Here is a 6,498-nt window from a genome sequence, read left to right on the forward strand (position 1 = left end):
AAAAGATGCATCCAAGCAAAGCTGACCACTCTGTGCCTGCCCAACTGCTACATGATCCGTATCTCAGAATAGATTAGAAATGCCAAATTCCTCTCATACGTTTTTTAAAATCAAAGTGATAAAGGAAAAATCTGATGCATAAAAAGATCTGAACCTCTGGCCCGGAAACAGATCCCTTAATTCCTCATCAAGCCATGTGAGCTGAAAGCAGCTTGCTTTTCTTTAGAAGCAGGGATTCTTCCCCTGACTGACAACTTTCAAGATGTGGTTCCAGAAGAGGTTTGTGTCTTCCTCCCCCTATTCCTGAGGGATGGAGTAGAGGCTGTTGTCAGTGATCCGCCTAACTCAACTTAGTATTTAATTCTTACAGCTGATTGTTTCAAACCTTTGCCCACATTTGAAATTAAAAAAAAAATCATAAACGGACCTCATCAGCCAATGCCAGTTGCTGCCTGCCCTCTTCCTTTTATCTTTTTTTCCCCCCCTTTTTCAATTAAATTAAGCCTAATTAGATCACACCAGGGCACACATCACTTATTCCTGACATTGGTCCCAAGGGATAAATATTCAGCTGATAGCCGATACCCTCCCTGCAGGCCCACACATGTGAGTGGCATAGAGTCTGTGTCAAGATCTGGTCTCAGGTGCCTCCTTTGTAACTTGCTTTCTTGATCCATTTGAGGGAAGGGTCATGTGGATGGCTCAATTTCAATGACTTGAAAGCCTCATTATCAGAATAATACAGCACTTTTTCCCTTCCAAGCACTTTACATAAATTAGCTAATTAATCCTCATAGCTCCCCTCTGAGGTAGGCAGCGTCAACCCAGTCGGAAGGAGAAATGGGTCTTGAGTAGAAATTGACCTACCCACCACACGCATGGCATGAGGAACAGAGCTGGGATTGGAACCATCCTGACTCTCATTCCAGTGCTCAGAACAAGCCTGTCTCCCTGCAAAACCCTTCTCTACTTTTTGGTCTTTGACCTGCACCATTTTTTTTTTTGTCTGTTCCAGAGGATAGACAAAACCAGAAATAAATATCTATTCTGCAGTTTGCTTAGCACACTAAACTGTTGGCAACTGCTTCTCTTTGACACCAGATACATATTCAACAAACATTGTTTAACTGATGGCTCCTCTTCCTATATTGCTTTCACTGCTCCTTCAAAGGAGTTTCTCTCTCTGGCATTAACGTAATTTATCAATATTCTCATTGAGAAGACTTGGGAGAGCAAGATGTGCAGGAGAATCCAGCATCTAAATTGATTCAATATCTGCAAAAATTATATCATCCATAGGCTTATACTTCGCATTCATCGGTTGTTCTTAGGCTCCTGCCTCCATGTTATTTACCAGCTGCTTTCTCAGGCCAACCTACTAATTCTGTGGTTTTTAAATATTAACCAAGACAGCAGTGATGTGGTGGAGCTTTTAGGGGCCCCTTATTTAAATTCTCCACCAAATGGAAGATCTCTTCCTCTGGTTCATCTTCACCCCTATTTTGGATACTACTACATTATTTATCCTCAGAGTTCATACACATTCTTCTGAAGTGAATGTTATGCCTTAGAAATGACCAAATTTCACAAGGCATCAGATAGTCTCAAAATATATCCTGGCAGGGAATATTCCCAGTCATGCCTACGAGGTCCTATGCCATTCCTCCCATTTATAACTGTACAAGTTAAGGCTATGCTAGCAATACATGCAGTGGATGAAATCCTGACCCCACAGAAGTCAAGTCAAATTCCCATTGATTTCAATGGGAACAGGATTTCATCCAATATGTTTATCATCAAAAAGTGAGAGTTGTTTGGCAATTAGATGAACATGTGTAACCATCAGAGGATTGAAGTTCTGCAACAGCCTTGTTAGGGGAGTAGTAGGGGCAAACAAAATAACTTGTTTTAAGACTCAGTTCATTAAGTTCATGGAAAGGTTGGTATGATGAGATTAGCTACAATGGCATATGGCCCATCCATGACTGCTGTTGGCAATATCTCCAGTCACCAGGCATGGAACACTAGATGGGGAGGGCTCTGGGTTACTACAAGGAATTCTCTCCCAGATGTCTGGCTGGTGGGTCTAACTGACCACCTTATTTGGAATCCAGAGAGAATTTTCCTCCTGGTCTGATTGGCAGATACTCTGGGGGGGAAGGGGGCGGTGTTCATCTTCCTCTGCAGCATAGGGCTGATCACTTTCTGATTTGAACGACAATAAATGGTGGAGTCTCTGTAACCTGAAGTCTTCAAATCAAGATTTGAGAACTTCAGTAACTCACCTAGAGGTTTTGGGTCTATTACAAGAGCGGAATGGTGAGGTTCTGTGGCCTGCTATGTTTAGGAGGTCAGATGAACATGATGGCCCTTTCTGGCCTTAAAATCTGAGTCTAAGAGATAGTGTGCCCCCCCCGGCTAGGGAAATGAGAACACACTTTTTTTCAAATGGAAAAACATGAAGTGGGTTTAAATCATCCTTCCCTTTTGCAGCATATGTACCCTTAGTACATGGAGTCTTTCACATGCTAAGGGGAAAATTCATTGGGCAGACCCTTAAAGTATTGGCAGAACATTGCCTCTCTCTGCTGGGTCCATCCAAAACTTCTAGGGCATTTGTACTGCTCCACCTGGATGACTTTTTAGAAGCTTTTTAAAAGCTGAGTGAGAGGATAATGTAATTTCATATAAATGAAAACCCCACATTCTAAATGCAGAGATTCAAAGAGAAGAACACAGAGGAGAGATTAGATAAAGATTGACAGAAAGGATTCACTGGTTTGCAATTATTCCTGAACTCACACAGCTCACCCTTAGGAGTGCTGCTTTCCTACAGTTATCAGAATACAGTTATCAAAATATCAGTATATTTAATGACTGGTCAGGATATTTTCCCAACTGCCTCATTGCAGAGATTAAATATAAAAATCGCAAACTTACATGAAGCTAGGAATATTTTTATTTCTATGTTCTCTAAAGCTTTTAATTGGTTACACACACCCACTGCAGGGCAATGTGGCAGGGACAAAGAAAGATAGCAGATGGTGGGTTAGCGGAGCATCTGCTAATCTAATACTGAGCCGTTTTACCTGTAGCCAATCAACATGCTCATCTGGTGGTCTCTGATCAAAATCAACTGACATGATAAATCCTGTCTGCATTTTAAATAAATAAGGATAATTTCTGTGCCTGACACTTGAAAATCCTCTAAGGAGCAAGCTTCTCCAACCAGTATGTGATTGCTAGATAAAGAGGGAAACACTATGGCAACAGGGACCCTGGGATCGTCTTAAAGGTCCCTTGCCAATTTTGTTTATATATGGTGCAAATACACAAGTGAATGATTCCTGTCAGTGGAAAACCAAAGAGCAAAAAGATAAAAGGACACCATCTTTAACTGATCAAGAAGTGTAAAAAAGGCTTAATTTTCAGTGCTACAAAAAGGCTCTTTAAGGAGCTTCTGGATAGTGAAAAGGAAGCATGATTAAGAGCAGAGATTAAATGCACACACAGTTGCTAGTAACCATTCTTTCCTGCAACAGATGAAGGTTGAGACTTCTCCTTAGCAATAATCAATAGTCATGAATTTTCAAGGGATGGACTCAAATGATGAGCATTCCCAGGGTACCTGGCATGGAAAATAGTCTCCCTTGACAACTGCTCTGGAGACACTAATGTATCAGCTTGTCATACATTACAGTAAATTATATCTTTTTACAAATTCAATCTCCTGTGAGATGGGGATTGTTCTTTTAATTGGCTTGGTGCATTTTAAAATTATTGGGAGACTTTAAAAAACCCTGTTACACAAGCAGCTGCCAAAACACTATCCGAGTTACAGGCAGGATCCCACATAAGATTTTCATCTGTGATTTTGGGGGCACTCTTGTACACGAGGCTTAGTTGTAGACCCAGTCATACCCAGTAGACCCTCCATAAAGGGATTGTCGGGGAGTGACTCCTTTGTTCTTTTGCTGGAGGCCTGAAGCACACCAGCAGCTCACTGCTGCCGCCATGTGCTGGCTGTCAAACCTATTTGTACATTTGTGATCATTGCTATCTATCCAAGCCATATGAAAGAAGGGGGATCAAACTCCAGATCTTTAGCATTAAAAGCACAGGCCGCTGCCACTTGAGCTAAACAAGTTTCTTTTTCAAGTAAAACTGCCCTGGACAAGGACTATGCATCCAGGTCATCCTTTTGGTGGTAGTTCTGAAAGATAGTTGCTGACTCAGGCCAAGCACCTGCCCCACACACCCTTCCACTGCTAACATCCATATGCCACTTTAATTTACTTTTCTCCACCTGTTCCATCCTTAGTTCTTCAGGTATAAGGCTCAACCTCTCAGTTAATCTTTTAAATATGCTTTACTCACCGTAAAAGTATACGATTGCCCAGCTAATAAGATGGCTCCTCTACCACTTAATGAAATCAGGCTGAGTCACACCCCAAGGGGGTCTGATTCACTGTTACCATGTGCCTCAGGTTATCCGTTGCAGGTTCAGGATGTTTTAGCAAATCTTACCTCACTAGTGAGCCTTAGAAACGTCATCTTTGAAACACAGGTCATGATAAGATGATCAGCACCAGGTAGTAACCAATGAATGGACGCAGAGCATCATGAAGCAGTAGCACAGTATTCCAGAAGAGATGATGTTCCTTTAAACAGCCCTTGAACACTGGAAGGCAAACATTGGGCATAGAAATTGAATGGCACACCCAGCTGCCCAACTCCCAACTCCCACCTCTCTCTCTCTCTCTCTCTCTCTCTCTCACACCCAGCCCTTTTGCATTTGCCAGTCTCAAATAAGAGTTCCTGTACATGAACGTCATCATGACAAGAAAGTACTACAGGCACCATTGGCTAAAGTTCAGGATTTGATGAATAAGTCCTTGTGTCTCCATCTATTGACTATTGCAGCTTCCATCCATACAACAGAATTTTAGACACATTCAATAGCACACTTCTTTGCATGGAAGGAAGTTGAGGGGACTCCAGACTTTGCAGTGTTTTGACCCCAGCCTGGGAGATGGGGGTGGGGTAGGGGGTTCATCAGATGCACAGCTTTAAGACTTGTCTACACAGGGAAATCTACCCGCATAGTTATAGCAATACAAGTATACTGGTTTAACTCCCCGTGTGGATATTCTTATTCTGGAATAAGGTTATTAGGAAGCAAATATTTTAACCGGTGCACAACTCATGGGACTCAGTGACCTTCTTCCATAAAAATTAAAGTAATTCCTTCAACCCATTTCTTCCCCATACTGCATCTTCTAATCAGCCAAGAAAAACTGTTTGCAAGACGAACATCAGTCACAAATGGTTATGTGCTAAAAGGGGCAGGAGGGGAAACAAAGCATTCATTTCACTCCTTCGGGAAAGGAGCTCCCCAAAATTTGCTCCCAGACTTTCCAGTAGTAAGAAATCATAGCACTTAAGAGCTGTTCCTATGGATCTCTAGGCTTCCACTTGCCAACAGACATCAGTGCCTTCTAAGCATGTCCATGAAAAAGCAATCTTTCAATTACTCAGTTGATGAAATCAAGAGATATATTGTCTTCATGAGCATGAAACTGCTGCTTATGGCTTGTGCCCAGCAACAGCAGCACAGAGTCCTTAAAAACAAAAGCCAAGAAAATCTGACTCTTAGGTCCAGTGCCTTCAATGATGGCTATTTTGCAGAGCCAATTTAATATGGCGGAGTAGTCTGATCGGTTACACGAATCGGTGTTTGGAAGTAGCCAAAGCAAGTTGGGCTCATACCATGTATTTTTAAAACACTCTTCCCATTCCCTTTCCATGTTTCACTTTACTTTCAAAAGCCTTTTCCCCTTCAATCATAATATCAGAGAGAAACACAGACCTGATTGAGTAATAAAAAACAAACAAAATACACCAATGAAATAGGATGTTCTCTAAAAATCGTGAAGTTTATTCATTAGAATTCAGTGAAAGACATTCATTTTAGAACACAGCAAATACATTAAAAAGTTTAAGAACTAGTAGTGTCAAGGACAAAAAAAGAAAAACATGAAACAACTGAGTATCTAGAAAGGGGCAGGTGGGAACCCAGCTGTCTTACCTTGGCTCAAGCTATGCGGAGTACACAAGGATTCCAGGCTGTACTGTACTAAAATTATTTGTAAAAAACAAGTGACATACTTCTGCAACATGCATTAAGGGGAGATCCTCCAGTATCGTAAGCAGAACTGGCGGAAGTTTGGGAAAAGGTTGATTTCTTTATAACGGACGTGTGCCTAGTGTCTTTCGTTTGCTTGCCATTAGAGAAGACAAAAGAGAAGAGGAGGAATAAGTGGTTTTCCATCTCAATGGACTGTTGAAGGACAAGGACTCTATAGAGAATGCATCGTAGGGAACTATCCTGCAGGGCAAGGAGATGGAGCGGATAACTGAATGGGTCTTTTCCTTTTCTAACTTCTAGGAGAATACAGATCTGCAGAAAGGAGTGAGCTGTGCTGCCTAAATACAGCT

The sequence above is a fragment of the Emydura macquarii genome, unplaced genomic scaffold, assembly GCF_026122565.2.
Source record: "Emydura macquarii macquarii isolate MOO-44397 ecotype Brisbane River unplaced genomic scaffold, CSIRO-AGI_Emac_v2 contig_1253, whole genome shotgun sequence".
Taxonomy (NCBI): Eukaryota; Metazoa; Chordata; order Testudines; family Chelidae; genus Emydura; species Emydura macquarii.